The following is a 17,660-nucleotide window of genomic DNA, read 5'->3' on the forward strand; positions in this document are numbered from 1 at the left end:
CCCCCTGCAACATACCAACCGATTAGCACTTCAACCCAAACACTTCAAACAAACACCCTTACCTACCGTTCAATAGCCAAACCACAGAGTTCCAATAGTACTCTCAACCTCGACTCAAAAGCCAAAGCTCTATTCATGTGGGGTCTCCCACATTAGCCCAAAAATTATAAGAATTCTTTGAACTCTAACGTGGAGTAGAAATTAATGTTCCTTTTCTCAGGTCTGTCCAATTCTCTCAGCTAATCACATTTGGACTTCTGCAGGCTCCTCTCTACGGGCGTGAAGGTTAATGAAGCTTATATCTCCAAATTTACCTTATATTTTTTATGGCTGATTAGGAAATCAGCTCCGCTTTATATTGGTGCAGGGTATCGGCTAGCTGCTGGGCAGCATTCGATCATGGTTGTGTTACTTTGGATTTTCATGTAGGGTTGTCGAACCTTGCTAACCCCGAACCTGGAGGATGAGTTGGCATACTTTATCCCGTTTTTAGGCATTAGGTCGTTTAGATCTATGGGTAGGTAGATATCAGTGGCCGCTTTGAGGAGCTTAATTAGCGCTGCGGTATGCCGTTGTGATGCCATAAACTCCTAAGACCGTGACTGTTGTCACTAGTGTTTGTAACCTGGCTCTCATAAAAGAAGTGCCTGAAGGTTTCCCCTTTTTCTCCGTAGATTCGGCAATACGAATTATAGAGAATGCCGAGCCTAGTGGCATGATCTTATAGGGAATGCCGAGCCTAGTGGCATGATCTTCTGCGAGTAGATTCCGACCTTAATAGTCACCAGTGGGACACAGGCTGCTGATTCAAATCCCTGCCTGGCGAATCCGTTAGCCCGCTCATTCCCCGCTATGTTTCTACGACGGGGAACCCTGAGGAAGGTGACCTTAAGCATGCCACCCAGACTGTTCAGCGCATTTCTGCACAGTACAAGGGCTTAACGGCCACTTGGCTGTCGGTCAGAATGTTTGTGTTATACTTGGGGTTCGAATCATGCCCTAGCCATCGATAGGCTTCCAGTACTCCCGCTTGGAATGCACTGGCGAAACCTGGGAGATCATACGACTCGGATACATTGGGTGTACTTGAGAAAACCACCAAACTGACTCCACAGACCATCTTTGATCCGTCGGTGAAGAATACTGTGTCATAGCCTTGCAAGATGCCGTCGCTTTTCCACTCAGCCCCAGTTGAGTCCACAGCAAAGTTTCTTGTGAGGTAGAGCATGTGGCATAGTCCATGAGGAATAGCCGAATTTCCCAATCTATTACGTCTAGGATGTTACTATGGCCGTAGCAGCACCTGGACTCACGTTGAATGCTCCCTGCATATCCAAGCAGGCAGCTAGAGTATACTGCTTGTGCTACAGTAACCAATCAAACGTGCTAATTACCTCCTGGGGAGCGATTTCTGTTGATTTGTCTTTAAGGTAGGCATGCTGGGACTTAGAGAAAGGCATTTTCACTCTAATTATCCTTAAGTGGATGTACAAGACACACTCTAGGAGGAAACAGGTAATGCTGATTGGTCGAAAGCCCTTTGTGTACTCTGGCCTTGCCTACCTACTTTCGGTATGGAAACCACACACGGCGCAACCCTTTCCTACTGCTTCTGTAGCATGATTGCCATTATGCCATCTGGACGGAGATCTATATGCGGAGAAGCTGTTTATATTCCTGCCGATCTCATCCTCGGTAATTACCGATTTGTTAGTCTTGCACAACCAGGGCGGCTGCATTCCCCCAAGCAAGGCTCTGACTAACAGTTCTCCTCGCTGGTGGGAAAATGTGTTTGAACCAGCAACTTCAAAATTTCATTGCTGTCCAGGAGCCTCCTGACTTTTTAAGAAAGGATGGGCTTCTTACTGAGCCTTGCGGATTTGCTGTTGCTTTCAATGTTCTGGCAATAGTTCAATCAGAATCGCCTCTTAGCAGTCTTAATGGTCGACTTGTGTTTCTCTAGGCACTCCATGTATGGCTGCCAATATTTATGCCTGTAGCAGATGTTGGAGATTTCCCTGGTCATCTACCTGAGGCGGGACAGATCTTCATCTCACTGCTTTGACAGTATCTTCTTGTTGTATTTAGCAGGGCACGAGACTCAAAGGGCGGTATCGAATGGCTTTTCTGGAGCCTCAATCTTTGACTCTAGTTCATCTATCGTGCCAACCTTGTCAATTTGCGCACCGGAGAATTTGTTTTTAGTTACTTGACCAAACTTCCTTCAGGTGATCCTCCTGGGGTCTCTGAAAGGTTTGGACACCTCTGCGGCAAGACCTAGACTTAAAAGTATCCAACTATGATCTGAGAAGTATCTCTGGTCAGACACTCGTCAATTCTCCTCCCTAGGAATCACATTTTCGGTTAGTAGGGTGATATCGAGGCCCTCCTCCCAACCGTCATAGATCTCCGAGCTGGCTTTTGCCAGGTTGGTGGTGGTTGGTGTACTGCCCCTATTGCTTACCGATAGGTTATTATTAATAGTAAAATCAAAGAATGACTGGCTTCTCGTCTTTGATTTCCGCGGTGCTCTAAGGCGTATGCCTTGCATTGGCGTGGGCCTTTTCTATAGCTATGGTGGTCGTCAATTATTGTAATTTTTCTGGGGGAGCTGATCGATCGTGAGCCATGTAAGCCGGGGAAATATACACCTCCTCTGACCCCGCTTGTTCCACGTTGACCACGGCTAGATCGCTGACACACAAGCAGACAAGGAGATTATCCGAGGCGCACTTGGAATGCTGCAGATTTATTTGCGTTACCTTCAGCATGATCTGCTCTCATGGCGGGTTCATTGGTCTCCTGCGGACCGTCGATCCTCATCTCCTCCAACAACTCATTTGCGGCGCTGATTAGAACCAGGTCGTCGTCCAGTTTTGAAGAGTGGAACATTTTCATCTTTGCGCTCCTGACTCCGAGCCGCTTTCGATAGTCTATTTTGTCCATTGTCTCTAGCCACTCTCCATTTATACGGAGCGGGCTGTTTGCGTTGGGCTCTTTTTTCTTGATAATTACCCACCTAGTGGCGTGACACGTTTTGATCACATCCGAAATGAGGATATCCGCAATCAATATGGGGTTGCACCGATCATGGAAACTGCGAGAGAGGCAACCATCGGCCACATGATTCGCATCAAAGAGAATTCAATTGTTAAGATTGGTCTGAACATCGAAGTAGATGGTAAGCGACAAAAAGAGAGGCCAAAATTACGGTGACTCGATACACTGGATGGGGATTTAAAATCCTCGCGATTGCATCCAAATCAGTCATTCGATAAGACGAAATTGCGAAACGATCACGACTTGCCGACCGCGCTTGTGAGCGGGACAAAGGATGATAAAAAATACGAAGCCCATGGTAATCTTGGGATTTTGAAGGGACAGGGATTGGACGTGCTTGCCCTTATCCATGTGAATCTTTAGCAACCAGATGCGAGCAACCGGTATCCTGATCGTAGTGGATATCGTTGAGCTTTACGCCCTACAACTCCTCGCTGATCTTAGCGACGCACGAACCGAGAAAGTCCCTGGCGAATCGGTCCTCGGAAGCTATAACATGGAATCCACGGACCACCTGAGAGAAATCAAAGCAGGAGATGCATCCCGTGTGTTCGCCCTCGGCGTCTAGGAGATACTCAATGACTACCTACAATGGCTTGACCTCAACACTGATCCACACCTCCGGTGCTAGTCTGCCGCTGGCGGAATTACCATCCGCTAGCATCATATACAAGTGGATCCTGACTGAAGAGTTTCCCAATTTGTGGCTCGTCATCTGGTATTTAACATTCGACAATCACCTGGCCTCTTTATTCCTCGCAGTCTTACTGAGAATATGCATGGCCTTCTGGTACTCTCTTAAACAGAACTTCAATGGACCTTCACTTCTTAGCTAGTTTCCAGTGACCGAGAGTCTTGTCGGTCTTGATTTTTGAGGGGATCCCCGACATCGACGATTCTAAGTTAGTAGTCCAGTTAGCACCTTCTCTAGTGCAGGGAGGACGATCCCCGGGCTGTTGCTCCGGCTCATACCCCCGCTAGATACACTTGCTAGTAACACATGACCAAGAGGCAAACAGATCTTCACTTAGTTGGATGAGTCTACTCCCAGTCCGACCCTACACATAATTAGTCCATCCGAAGATGGTTTCCAGCGACCAGCGCGAGGAGATCATGTGAAGACTTGCCGAATTATGGAGGCCGGCAAGGAGTTATTGATGGAAATGTATTCAGTTTTTGTAATGCCTTCTGATTCTCAGAACCCCACATATCTGTTTGGGTAAAGATATGAAATTGTCGTCAAAGGTGGAGAAAAGTTGAGCGAACCAGAAAAATGTGCTGCAGGATATACTGAGGCCCTCTACAACGATGGCTCAAAAACAGAACAGGGTTTTTGAGTAGAAGCAGACGAGAAGTAGGTTTTTTCGATGGGACCATATGTAATTGTCTTTCAGGCTGAAGTGTATGCGATCCTAAGGGTAGCAGCCTTGACGTTGAGATTCGAAACACCGTTTGTACATATCCTACAGAAATATCCTACAATTTCGATAGCTCCCATATTCCTTTTCTGAGACGCAATTAAATGCTCTTCAAAATAGCTACCAGAAGGGAATGAGACTTTTCTGAATTGGGATCGAAGAAACAAAGATTCAGTGACGAGTAACCTTACGAACGAGGATTATCATGAAATTGATTTGCTACTGAGCATCGAAATAACATATGGTCAGTTCCTGATTTCAGTTTTCCGGACTAAGATGATTTCAGTTAAGCTCCTGGAGAGTGCTCTTCCAGCCCTCCATTGTACATACTTGTAGACCTTTCCTCGGAGGATACAAATGCTGAGGCTGAACTAATTGCAGAACATTACCACTGCATAATTACGGCTGGATTCTCGTTGTACATATCAATTTAATCCAAGTCCGAAAAGGACCTGTGCGGAGTTGCCAAATCTCCCATCAGGCGCGTCCCTTCGTGCGGATAAGGGAATGCTCGGCGAATGTGTCCTGGACATTCACATGCACGCATCCGGAGATGTGCGTGTATGGGCATGCTTATGCGCAGGCCGGGTAGGCAGGAAGTAAACGCCCACCCGTGGATTAAAATTTGTTATGGGAAGGACACCCAGAAATTAAACCAAATATGGAAGATGAGAAAAGTAGCTTTTTTACGGTGCAGGGCTTCGGAAACCCAGTGCCGGCCGTTTTTGGGAGTGAGCAGGCGGGCTCCCGGCCGTCGATATCTAATGACCGCAGTGCCTCAGTAGTGGGAAACTTGGCTACTGTGGCATCTAATGCTACAAGAGATAATGGTGGAGTGGAAATTAGGTCCACACTGGATCCTTTTAGGAGGAGTTCGAAGCTTGGGAGATCACCACCGATAACAATGGTTCTTTTTGGTAGTCGAAATTCGTCGCGGGACTCTGAAAGAAACATGAATAGTCCCTTGATCGACATCATTCCTTGTGGCGCAAGGCGCGAAAGCAAACAGGAATATACCGGAATGGCGTTCGTTGCACTCGGGGAACGAATAAATGAACTGAGCGAGTTCATCAAGGAGAGGCGGAATATCCACCAAAATATTCGAGCCTTGATAAGAGGCATTAAATTGTCTTATATAAAGGCCCTCGAAGAAAAGAATTCCCAAGCGTCAGTTGGCAAGGTCACAAGGGAAACGCAGGTGACGCCTCCCCATGATAAAGCAGGCGAGAAGACAGGAAAACGGGCTAGATACGGTACCAGCGAGCCTCTAGGACCACAGCAAGTCCCGAAGAAGAAAAAAGCGTCTTCACCCAAGAAGGCGCAGCAGGCCAGAGTACCCGCGAAAGTCGGTAATCTCACGATTGCAGCCGCAACGCCTACAAAAGTGGAAGAAACCAACGCCCGGAGGCCCGAACAATGGACTAAGGTGAGCAACAAGAGGAAAAAGGACAAAAAGAAGCTCCGCCCGGAAATAATAATTATTTCCAAGAAGGGAGATATGTCCTATGCCGACATCCTCCGAAAGGTGAAGTCAGACCCAGAATTGAAGGATTTGGGGGATAGTGTAAGCCGTATCAAATGAACACAGAGAGGGGATCTGATGCTGGAGTTACGTAGATCTGCCGACAAGTCGGTCGATAACTTCCGCGGGAAGGTGGAAAGTGTACTAGGAGTGGAAGCTGAGGTAAGAGCTCGGAAACAGGAGATAGTGGTTGATTGCAAGGACCTAGATGAGGTCACCTCACAGGAGGACATCTGTGCTGCGCTAAAGCAACAATTCAACCTAAGCGAGTGCCATAAAAAGGATGAAGAAGGCATATGGCGGCACACAGACCGCTATCATTAGTTTGCCGGCGGAATCAGCTATTAAGTTAATTACCGCGGGCAAGGTAAGAGTAGGTTGGGTCGTGTGCAGGCTCAGGTAGCAAATATCTCTAAAGAGATGCTTCAGATGCCTCGATTTCGGCCATTTTGCGGCGGCATGCACTAGCCAGCATGATAGATCGAGGAGTTGCAGGAAGTGTGGGGAAGAGGGCCACCTCATCAAAGATTGCATCGGTGATCCACGGTGTATGCTATGTAGTGGGAAAAAGGGCGTGGACGACCGGCATGTTGCGGGAAGCAGCAAATGTCCGGTATATAGGAGGGAACTGAACCGCACAGGCAAATGAGATTGATACAAATCAATCTCAATCACTGTGAGGCAGCTCAGGACCTGCTCTCGCAAACCATTCGAGAGTCGAATGTGGATGTCGCGGTTATTTGCGAGCCGTACAGAAACCACGACGGTGCGACTTGGGCGGTGGATGCGCCTGGCAGCGCCGCAATCTGGGCGTGCGCAAAAGAGGCCATTCAGGAAGTCATGTCCCCCCCCCCCGGCAGCTGGTCAACGGTGTCCATATTTACAGCTGCTACGCTCCTCCTAGTGCAACCTTAGCACAATATGAGGAGATGTTAGACAGTCTGGTGTTGGACGCTAGAGACCGCAACCCTAAAATCATTCCGGGCGATTTCAACACGTGGTCCCTGGAGTGGAGAAGCCGATCGACGAACACCAGAGGTCAAATTCTGTTAGAATCATTTGCGGAGCTGGACATCGTGCTGGCCAACGTTGGCCACCTTCGAAGAAGAGGGTCGGGTTCGATCGTTGACCTAACATTTGTTAGCACTTCACTGGTGAGGGAGATGGCTTGGCAAGTGAGTGAGCACTACGCCCGCAGTGACCACCAGGCCATCTTCCTCCGCATTGGGAACCGGGAAAGCAGTCAACGACGCTCTGGAGGTGGAAATGCTAAGGCGGTTGGCTGGTCTATCGGAGCTTTTGACGGGGAGACATTCCTGGCCGCATTAGAGGGAGCCCATGATCCGGATGGAACAGCGGTGGAAAGGGTCACACAGCTGTCTCAGCGTGTAACCGAAGCATGCGACGCTACGATGCCACGACGACGTTTGTACCACGGTAAGGGGCCAAACTACTGGTGGAACACGGAGATCGCTGCCTTGAGATCCTCTTGTCTCCGAGCGAGGAGACTTTCCCACAGGACAAGGGGAAGGCCGGAGCACCAGGAGCGTAAGGAGGAATACAGGGATCTGCGAAGCAACCTTAAGAAGGCCACTCGGAGAAGCAAGCGGGAATGCTACCAGAAGCTCTGCATGGAGGCTAATACGAGTCCGTAGGGTACAGCCTACCAAGTTGTAATGAAGAAGATCCGCGGACAAAAATCACCTCAAGTGATATGCCCATGCCTCTTGTTGCAAATAATTACAACTCTTTCCCCGCAGCAAGAGCAGGACGAAAGGGAACCCCAACTGGCAGCTCAGCAGGACATCTTCTCGATCCCTAATGTTACCGAAGAGGAACTTTGGAAAATCTGCAGACGTATTGGGGACAGCAAGGCTCCGGGATTGGACGGAATTCCGAACAGGGCTCTGAAGGTGGCGGTCAAGGCCAGACCAAGGTGGTTCGCAAGCACATTCGAATCGTGCATGGCAGAAAGAGTGTTTCTCGCCCAGTGGAAGAGGCAGAAGCTGGTCTTGCTACCGAAGCCCCGAAAACCACCCAGCGTGCCCTCTTCATATCGCCCTATTTGTCTCTTAGACACCATGGGGAAGATGTTGGAGAGGGTGATATACAAAAGGCTGCTCCCGTTCATCGAGCTTGCCAGTGCTCTTTCAGAGCGGCAATATGGGTTTCGGCGAGCCCGTTCTACGGTCGAGGCAGTAGAAAAGGTCGTGGAATTGGCTCGAAATGCAATGGCCATGGGCAAATGCTGTGCTCTGGTGACGCTGGACGTCAAAAATGCTTTTAACTCAGCCAACTGGGGCTGGATTAAGGGCGCTTTGACCAAACTGGGTGTTCCTAGCTACTTGGCTCGGCTCATCGAGAGTTACTTTTCGGACAGACTTCTCTGGTACGAGACGGACGACGGGCCGAAGGAGTACATTGTGACAGCAGGTGTGCCTCAAGGTTCTGTATTGGGACCGGTGCTGTGGAACATAATGTACGACGGAGTGCTTGGCCTTCGCGTGCCGGAGGAGACAACGCTGATTGGTTTTGCGGACGACTTAGCGGTAGTTGCAATTGCAAAGTATCCCGAGGACGTGGAGTTTTATGCAAATGAAGCCATTCATACCATCAAGTCGTGGTTACGAATGGCCAAGCTGGACCTGGTGGACGAAAAAACGGAGGAGGTCCTCATTGGTAATGAGGAAGAACAACACGGTTACCATCCGGGTTGGTAATCGTGAGGTCGTCTCAAAATCGGTTGTCAAATACCTGGGGGTGATGATCGATGCCAAGCTGAGTTTCAAGGGACACTTGGATTATGAGGGAGAGAAGGCAGCAAATGCCAGCTCATTCCTTGCAAGGATGATGCCTAACGTGGGAGGGCTGAAGTATAGTCGCAGGCTACTCATCGCGGGAGTGGTGAGGTCGATCCTGCGATACGCGGCCCCTGTCTGGGCGGGAGCGTTGAACCACGCTGTCAACCGGAGGAAGGTAAGTTCGGCATACCGGCTAATTGTGCTAAGGGTGTGCAGCGCATTTAGGACGGCGTCGACGGAGGCAGTGTGTGTCATCGCAGGAATGATCCCTATAGATCTTCTAGCGAGCGAGGCACACTGGCTCTACGAAAAACGGAAAGCAAATTCAGCCGAGGTGAATGCGGATTTCCGAAAAGCCATCAGGAGAGAGTTGTGTGAGAAGTGGCAACAACGATGAGATAACTCCGACAAGGGCAGGTGGACCAACACATTGATCCCATGTATCGAGAAGTGGGTCAACCGAAAGCACGGAGAATTGAATTACCACCTGACACAGTTCCTTACGGGACACGGTGGCTATAGGAAGTACTTGCATCGCTTCGAGTTGGACGAGTCTCCCAACTGTCCTGAATGCGGTGCTACACCCGAGGACCCGGAGCACGTTATGTTCCATTGTCCCAGATTTCTGCAGCAGAAAAGGAGGTTGAACAGCATCTTAGGGGCGGACATCGAGCCCTCGAAACTGGTGAAAGAGATGCTGAACGGAGACGTGACATGGACGAGCTGGTATAGCAAACCAGAGCCCCCTCCCCCGCGAAGTAATACTTCACGGTGGTCCCGCGGGGAGGGGCGGAAGAGTGGGAGTGGTTTTAGTGGATGCGAATCCCACACACTGGCGCAGCAGCGTCTTTCTAAGATTTCCACCTCCATCCATAAAAAAAAAAGTCCGAAAAGGATCCCTAGGTTATATACAAGAGCGAATGTATCTGAACAGGATTTCAACCCTGAAACTCGGATTTGTTTCAGGGTAACACCTGATAACGCTATTATTACAATAGAATTCTACATTTGTTCACTAACCATGAATGAGAGATTCCACGTTATTTCTGTTGTAGAGATGTCTCGGTGATTTCTTCATTCAACTGTATCTAGTTTATGTATTCGCGTATCCACGGAGACTGCGTTTTCTGATGTAAACATTGCCGCCAAGACTAATGACTCTATCCCAACCCCCACAATGGTTTTGTTGCTAAACTGCTCGTTTGATCCATACGATTATTGCAGATTTCTATGGCAACAAACCGCGTCTTGTGTGTATCTATCCCTTCTAGCTGAATTCAGATTTGAGATTCAGATTCTAAGTTTACCGATTAGTTTGGATGAGATGCGTTACATCGAAATCTCACCAAATGGGGTATAAATAGCGAAACTGTAATGGTTTATGAAAATGTATCGCAAATCTGCAGAGACGAGTAGGGATAGGATGAATTAGCTCCACATGCTTCCCATTTTTCATGTCGCAAGATTGAGTATCTAAACTAATTTCATTCAATGAATCTTACTCACCTCATTGCTGTGAATGGAGTACTTTGGGGAGCGAGATTTACGACAAAGCTTCCATTCTTCTCGAGATTGTTGGAGATGCTTTTGATTGAATAGTTTATGCCAGCCCCCCGGCCACAAGGTTGAATCTCACTATGCGGCCCCTCCACATCTGAAGCACTGGGTGGCTGACAACAAGGGGAGAATCACTGGATCGCTTCAAACAATATCACTCGACTTGATTCAATTTACAATTTTGTTATAAACAATATGTGGGTCGGGTTGTGGCCAATAAATATTTGTTATGACTGCGTGCCAACATCAAGACTGGGTTGAAGTTTGTTCAGCGGACATGGGAGCCAATGGTCAGAAGAGCACGAGGCCTGTGAGCATCAGGGTATTATCAGTCCGGAATCTGGGGAGCCCGAGCATTTATTTCGGAAATAGAGATCAATATGGAACTGTTCACTGTTTTATTTTTATCCACACTAGCGACGGAAATTCGTCTCCCTTTCAGAGTATATTCTGTTAGTGCACTTTCCTACATAGTTGGCACCGAGCCAGGATGCAAAGCTTTCCGTGGGCTATTTGTTGATATTTGGCGCATCGGTCGAACGCACTTCAAAACATCGCAAACCAGCACTAATTCACAATGAATTGGTTTCACGAGGGAACCCCGAAACTTGATGGCATTTTAAATTGCACCACATTCGCTCAATTGATTTCACCTTACGTTTCAGAAAAGTGTAGCAAGGGACACTGCATTTAAATCAACAGAACAGCACAGCAGAGAACAACTGAACACTATTCGACTTAGCTTTTGATGTCCTTCCTTTCGGGACTCCGCACTGTGATTGCTCCCTGCTTACCTTCAAGAGCTCCTCTTTCTGACGCGAAGAGGATTCTGCGCCTTTACACTTGGCCAACATTCGCATTAAAGCGAAAGCGAGAATTTCGCAAAAGCTTCCTCGTTCCTCAAACAACAACTCCCTCGTAATGTTCAAAGGCTTGGTGGTGGCCGATGGGGTGGGAAGGACGAATTCCTTGCTAAGAGGTGAAGAGTTACCGGTTGAATGTTGTTTTGGAGTATTGCCGTGCTAGGAAGGGAATGGTTCCCGGATGTTGTTAGTCTGGACAAATTCAAATAAAAGAAGGACGAATGGGGAACATATGCTAATGTTATGCCAATTAAGTTGCAAAATGCTGACAGTTTCACTGAGTTCTTTAGTGGATCGACTGGGATTTCGTCCTGGAAATAAACCATGAGGAATATCCACTATGAACACTACAGGCAACCCAAGCTCCGGTTTCTCAGAACCGGGTCAGGCTTTTATGCTGAAATTGAAGGAAGGAATCCAACACATCAAAACTTCTTCCAGCAGAGTGTAATAATAATTAATTTCAGGACTCTGTAGTACAGGTACCACTATATATCCATATGGGTGCCATTCTCGAAGTTAGCCGTTCTTATCGTAGCTCTGCCGTCTGTGTTGACTTGACAACTTTCAAGCCTTGGCTTCAATTACGCCTCAGGAAGGAGCACTTCCCTTCCATGAAGCACAAGTGCTATCATCGAGAAGCCTGAATACCACCTGCCTACCCGAAGGCTCTTATGCATCGACATTGCACGCGTGGGTAAAACATTGTTTCAAAATGTTGCATTACACACACCACAATGACGTGGCTCGACTCCGTTGGCAAACCTATTTTAATCCTTTCTATGCATTATCGCTTTCGCATATTAAATGTGCAGAAATGGTTTTTGGCTGACGTGGCTGCATGACGCACGTTGAGAGCAAGAAGAAAACGGCCTTGTGATATGTGGATGGATATCATGTTTTTTTTTCCTTTGAATTCTTCAGAAAAGAGCTTGTTGCCTACTGGCTTTGGGAGCCGCTCAAAAGCTAATCGATATGCATGCAGGCAAATAATCAGGACAGATACTATATAGACACGAACCTACAAAAAATAATCTGATTCGCTATCATGGCTAATACTAAAGGAGCGGAACTTGAATATCCTCTAAATGAAGGGTGTGAACTGAAGAGTATTATTTCACTGGGGACACCTACCTAGCCTATATTCATAAGCCATATTTTCCTTATCATTAAAAGTATTATATGGGCAACGGCCTTATTTGATGACTGGCAAACCGTTGGGCGATAATGTTTGAAATATCAAAAAGCTTCGTAAGAGCATATCATGGAATAACCAGAATGAGTGTGAAGACCGAGAATATTAGTCATATAACGTCATCAACGGAAAAATATTTCAAGCGCTATCAAAGAACGATTTTAGAACTGATTTGAAGGGAGGCCCATGTTTGCGATGTCTGCCATGCTCACTATTGACTTAATAAAAAGGTTCATACGGAAATTTTAACATCCAAGGACCACTGGTACATAAGTCCATTGAATGAGTTCCTTTATGTATTGTGTCTTCCAAAACCCTCCTGTTTCGTTGATTAATCACTTTAGTAACGGCTCTGCTGCATCGCCAACTTATTCCTGAAGAGAGAGGTAAAAGGATCCTATTGGGTTCTTCTTAATTCCTCCACATATCCTCCTCCTGATTTCAATTCATTATCATCATCAACAGCGCAATAATCGGTATTCTATCTAGGCTCGCCTTAGTAAGGAACTCCAAACATTCCGCTTTGCGCCGAGGTCCACCAGTTCGATATCCCTAAAAGCTATCTGGCGCTCCATCTGAGGCAGGGTCTGCTACGTCTTCCTTTCCAACTGTAGGTGATCTGCACACCGCAACCTGTTGAGCCGGATGTTATCCACGACCAGACATTCGTGGTATCACTCATTGATTTCATTGTTATGTAGTCTATGGAATCGTCCATCCTTGTGTAGGGCGCCAAAAATTCTTCGGAGGATTCTTCTCTCCAACGCGGCCAAGAGTTCGAAATTTTTCTTGCTATGAACCCAAGTCTCCGAGGAACACATAAGGACTGGCAAAATCAGAAGAGAAAGCCACCTTGTCTTAGACCCTTGTTGATGTTGAATGGTTTCGAGGGTGATCCTGCTGCTTTTATCTGGCCTCACACATTGGTCAGGGTCAGCCTAGTCAGTCTTATCAATTTTGTTGAAATACCGAATTCTCTCATGGCCGTGTACAGTATGCTGTCCTAGGCGGCCTTAACGTCACAAGATGGTGCAAATGATGTCCATACATACACAGTTTTTCCGTCGCTCCCGCAGAGAGAAAATATGATCTGTTGTTGATTTGCCTGCAGTGAAGCCTCTTTGGTATGGACCAATGATGTTCTGGGCGTATAGGGCTGTCTGACCTAGCAAGATAGTGGAGAATTTCTTATAGATGGTACGCAGCAACGTGATACCTCTATAATTGCTGCACTGTGTGATATCTCCCTTTTTATGTAAGAGACAGATAATGCCTCTTTGCCAGTCATCAGGCATTGATTCGCAGTCCCACACCTTGACCATAAGTTGATGAACCACTTGGTGTAACTTGGTCGCCTCCACATTTGACCAATTTGGCTGTGATTCCATCGGTTCTTGGCGACTTATGATTTTTAAGCTGATAAATTGCACGGACTGGTTCTTTTTTACTTGCTGGTAGCAGTATTTGTCCGTCGCCTGCAGTTCGTGGGACCTCCAACTCGCCGACTTTTTGGTTGTTGAGCGGTTTATCTAAATACTCAACCCATCGCTTCAAGATGCCTATTCTGCCGGAAACCCGATTTCCCTCTTTGTCTTAGCAGGATTAGCATCGAGGTGTATAAGGCTTCATCCTGCTGCCTAGTTGGTAAAACCTCCGCGGCTGGTGCGACTGCTCCCTGTACTTTTCGTTCACAGGCTTGTTGGTTCTCCCAGGCTTTCTTTTTCCGTCTGTGAAGTCGTGATAAGTCTCTGTGGGTGCCCGCATTCTTTGAGAATGCAACATTACTCGGTATGCAGCATTCTTCCGTTCCATTGCTAGCTTACTTTCATCGTCGAACCAGCCGTTCCGACTTTTTCTGCGGCTGGACCAAGTATGTTTCTGGCCGCATCAATAATAAGGTTCTTCAGGTTGTTGTGAAGATCATTTGTTGATACTTCATCTCGCGGACATCTGTTTACTGGGTCATTGCGGCATCCATTTGTCCCTTATAGGTGTTACGGAGGATTGTGTTGTGAATGGCTTCAGGTGATGATGTAATGTCCGAAGCACTATGCCAACGAGATAGCGATCCGAGTCTATACCCTTATTCATGAAGAAAGAACTCCAGCGATCACTACGTGGAGGTGGAGATAGGGTTGGTAGTAGAGCTGGTGATGATGGTTCAGCAGGCGTTTCCCAGGTTTTATGCTCCATCGTGGGCACCAATCCACGCTTTGTCTTAGGACCTATACTACCCTTTGACCGCCATGGGCATTATCGATTTAATAATTCAGAAGCATCTTACTAACATTTTAACATCCAAAGACCATTCCATCGACTATTCGTGGTGAGGAAGCTCAGTAAGGAGGACTACCCCTGCCCCCCGCAAAGGCAGCACCTGAAGCTAAGCGGTAATCAAAACCCCGAGCCAAGGTGTGACTGTCGTGCAGAGGGCTGAATGGTCACAGCGGTTAAGATGTGGAAGTGAAAGGTGAACTTTGGCTACCATCCGACCCCCAGTTTCAACTAGCCTTGGCTGAGGGTGCGTGATTGACCCTAAAGAGGGTTTCCGACCTACCATCATTTAAAAAGTGCTTTCCCCCGATTTCCAGAGGAGGAGCGACATGTTGCTGAGGTCCTGGAATAACTAGGAGTTCTAAATAATCTCAATGCCTCCACCTGGAAGCTATTAGGCAGCAAATTAGAAGGCAGAACCGATAAGTCTGGAGCTTTCCTCACTATGGGCGTCCCTGAATCTGATATTAAGACGGTTCGGTGACAAATGTGCCACCGACTCTACTACGGGCTTAGGACCGTCACATTATAAGTAGTCCATGCGTAACACGTAGTTGGTGAGGTGCACCGCGAGATGTCAAGTCAGATAGCTCAGCAGCAGCAGGCGTTTTTGAATTTACAGAGGCAGTCGGTGTATTGCGTTCGGAAAGTAGAATGGGTGATCTGGTAGTGGGTCATCGGGACCCTCGTCAATTATGGAGTATGCAACTTCCTTTAAGTCTTCTGGGATCTCATCCTGTACACCTATTTGCTTGTTCTTGAATTTAGTTCAGTCAAATCATCGAATCCCTGTAGCTCCCGAAGGCATTCCGGAAATGCCAATATGTACAACGTTCAGACCCTTCGAGTTCACTAGAATGACTTTTGGACTATGCAATGCGGCGCAAACCTTTCGGGTATCCATCCACTCTGTGCTGCGAAACCTTCATTATAATTTCGTATATTTGCATTATGCTCTAAACGCGTCTTCCTCTCAGTGGAAGAATTTAGAATTATTCAATAATATAATTTCTCTTTGAGGCCGCTTTAGTTTGTAACGTTGAGTAGTGTACATTTTTGGAATCACAGGTGGGCCACCTAATTACCCCTGAGGACATCAGACCACACGAAGTCAAAGTGATGAAAACAATTAATATAGGTTCTTGGGCATGCCAAGCTTCTACCATCGTTTCTTGCCCCTATCTAGGTTTTTGAGAGCTACACTTCGGACATTTCCTCAGCAAGATGCACCCCCAGCCGTGTTCATCGAGGCGTCAAACTTCGCTGTAAGTGCTGTCTTTTACCAAGATTTGGTGTGCCGGCAGTTATAATCATCGACCAGGGAATACAGATCGAATCCCCTCTTTTCTCGCAGTTAGGCAAATTTCTACGCCTCAAACGTAGCCGGGCAACCGCGTACCACTTGCAGCCCAATGGGATACTTGAACCATGGCACAGGATGCTGAAGGCCACTATAATGATCGAAGACGACCCTTCCTTCCTGCCACTCTTTCCACTTGGTCTCCGGAAGAATTTGCTTCAAGTTTCGCGGAGCTGTACTCAAAATTAGATCGGGCTTCAATCCCTCAAGGACGCAATGTGAAAATTAAAGCTGCCAACGACTCAAAAAATCTAGCCGACGTTCCGACTCCTGCACGTATGTTCTAATTAGCATGGAGGCCACCTTACGAAAGCTCCTTCAAGATCCTCGAGTGAGGTTTATGTGCATTCGAGTTGATTTATTCCTACTTTGTATTGGTGCATACTCCTCTACATGTCCCTAGTATGCACAATTTTTGGCAATTTTTTTGTGACTTAACAGATTGATGCTGATAAATCATCCCCTGAATAACAGAATCTCTGTCACACTCCTCGAATTCGTGGTCCTCTCATCTATATTGGTCATGAGAAATGTTTAGACCGGGGGTAGCATATAAAGTTACTAAATAACACTGCCTGATGTTGACAGTCTATGATGTGTACGAATAGGCTCCCCCAAAACATTCGCAAGGCCGGTCCATTGAGTGAGGTACTGCCTATTACATATACTGTGCCCGAGGCGGCCTGCAAGTCAAGTATATTCTGAGCCTTCCCCAGGAAAGCTTCAGTCCTCGTGATTATTTAGGGTTTTAGTTAGTTAGTTTAGTTAACTGGGGGAAGCAGCAGCTCCGAGCACTCAGGCCATTATTAGGCCCATTGTATTATCCCCGTAGTTGCCTATTCAATGGCTTCCCGCCTACGGTGTTCGCAGGCTTTAGCGAATCGGAGAACATTCTCCAGAGGCAGAGAGTGTGCAGATTCTTCATTGAAGAAAACCTTGCCAAGGTGTCTTCGTCTAAAATCTGCGGATGCCGGGCAGCTGCATAAAAAGTACAGGGCCCTCTCCTCCTCCTCACATTGGCTGCACATAGCCGAAACCACTACCCCAATTTTTTCCATATGGTAGTTTAAGGAGCAGTGTCCCGTCAAAATCCTTACTAGGGTTTTCATGTCCCATTTCTTAAGGGACAACAAAAATGCCGCTCTAGTGGCCCTAGGCTCCTTCACAAGGATTTTCGCTTGCCGGCAAGAGTCCAAATTTTTCCACTCGGTTGCGTGAATCCTTGCAATTTCACCCTTGAGAGTAGACTTGACAGTAGATGGTCGGATTCCAAGAGCTGGTTCTGGCCCCACCATTGTGGATCCAGACCCTCGGCGAGATAGTCTGTCAGCGGCGATGTTAGAGTGCCCCGGCACCCACATCAGGAATGTTTCGTTCAGTCGGCCAAGTTTCAGCAGCACCTGATGACAACTCCACACCAACTGGCTTGATATGTTGTTGCCATTTAGTGATAATGCCGCCCGACTGTCGGAACAGATTCGAATGGTGCGACCCTTCCATTTTTGTCGCAGACATTCTTCTGTTGCCAATGAAATGGCATATATCTCCGTCTGGAATATGGTCGTCATTTTTCCGAGGGGTCGGGCCAGTTCTATAATCGGATTCTCCGA

General features: G+C 47.3%; 1 protein-coding gene across 2 annotated transcripts in view; it reads right to left on the reverse strand.

Annotated features, from left to right (window-relative positions):
• LOC119650338 overlaps positions 1 to 11,152 on the reverse strand; it is a 184,229-nt gene extending 173,077 nt beyond the window's left edge. The window contains exon 1 of one of the 2 annotated variants that reach the window (XM_038053002.1): positions 10,308 to 11,149. The gene's annotated coding sequence lies outside the window, so the exon portion shown is untranslated. Of the gene's footprint in view, positions 1 to 10,307 lie in introns of both variants that reach the window. The other variant, XM_038053005.1, reaches the window with a different exon arrangement.
• Between the last annotated feature and the right edge of the window lie 6,508 nt (positions 11,153 to 17,660).

Source organism: Hermetia illucens, chromosome 2 (assembly GCF_905115235.1).
Source record: "Hermetia illucens chromosome 2, iHerIll2.2.curated.20191125, whole genome shotgun sequence".
Lineage (NCBI taxonomy): Eukaryota > Metazoa > Arthropoda > Insecta > Diptera > Stratiomyidae > Hermetia > Hermetia illucens.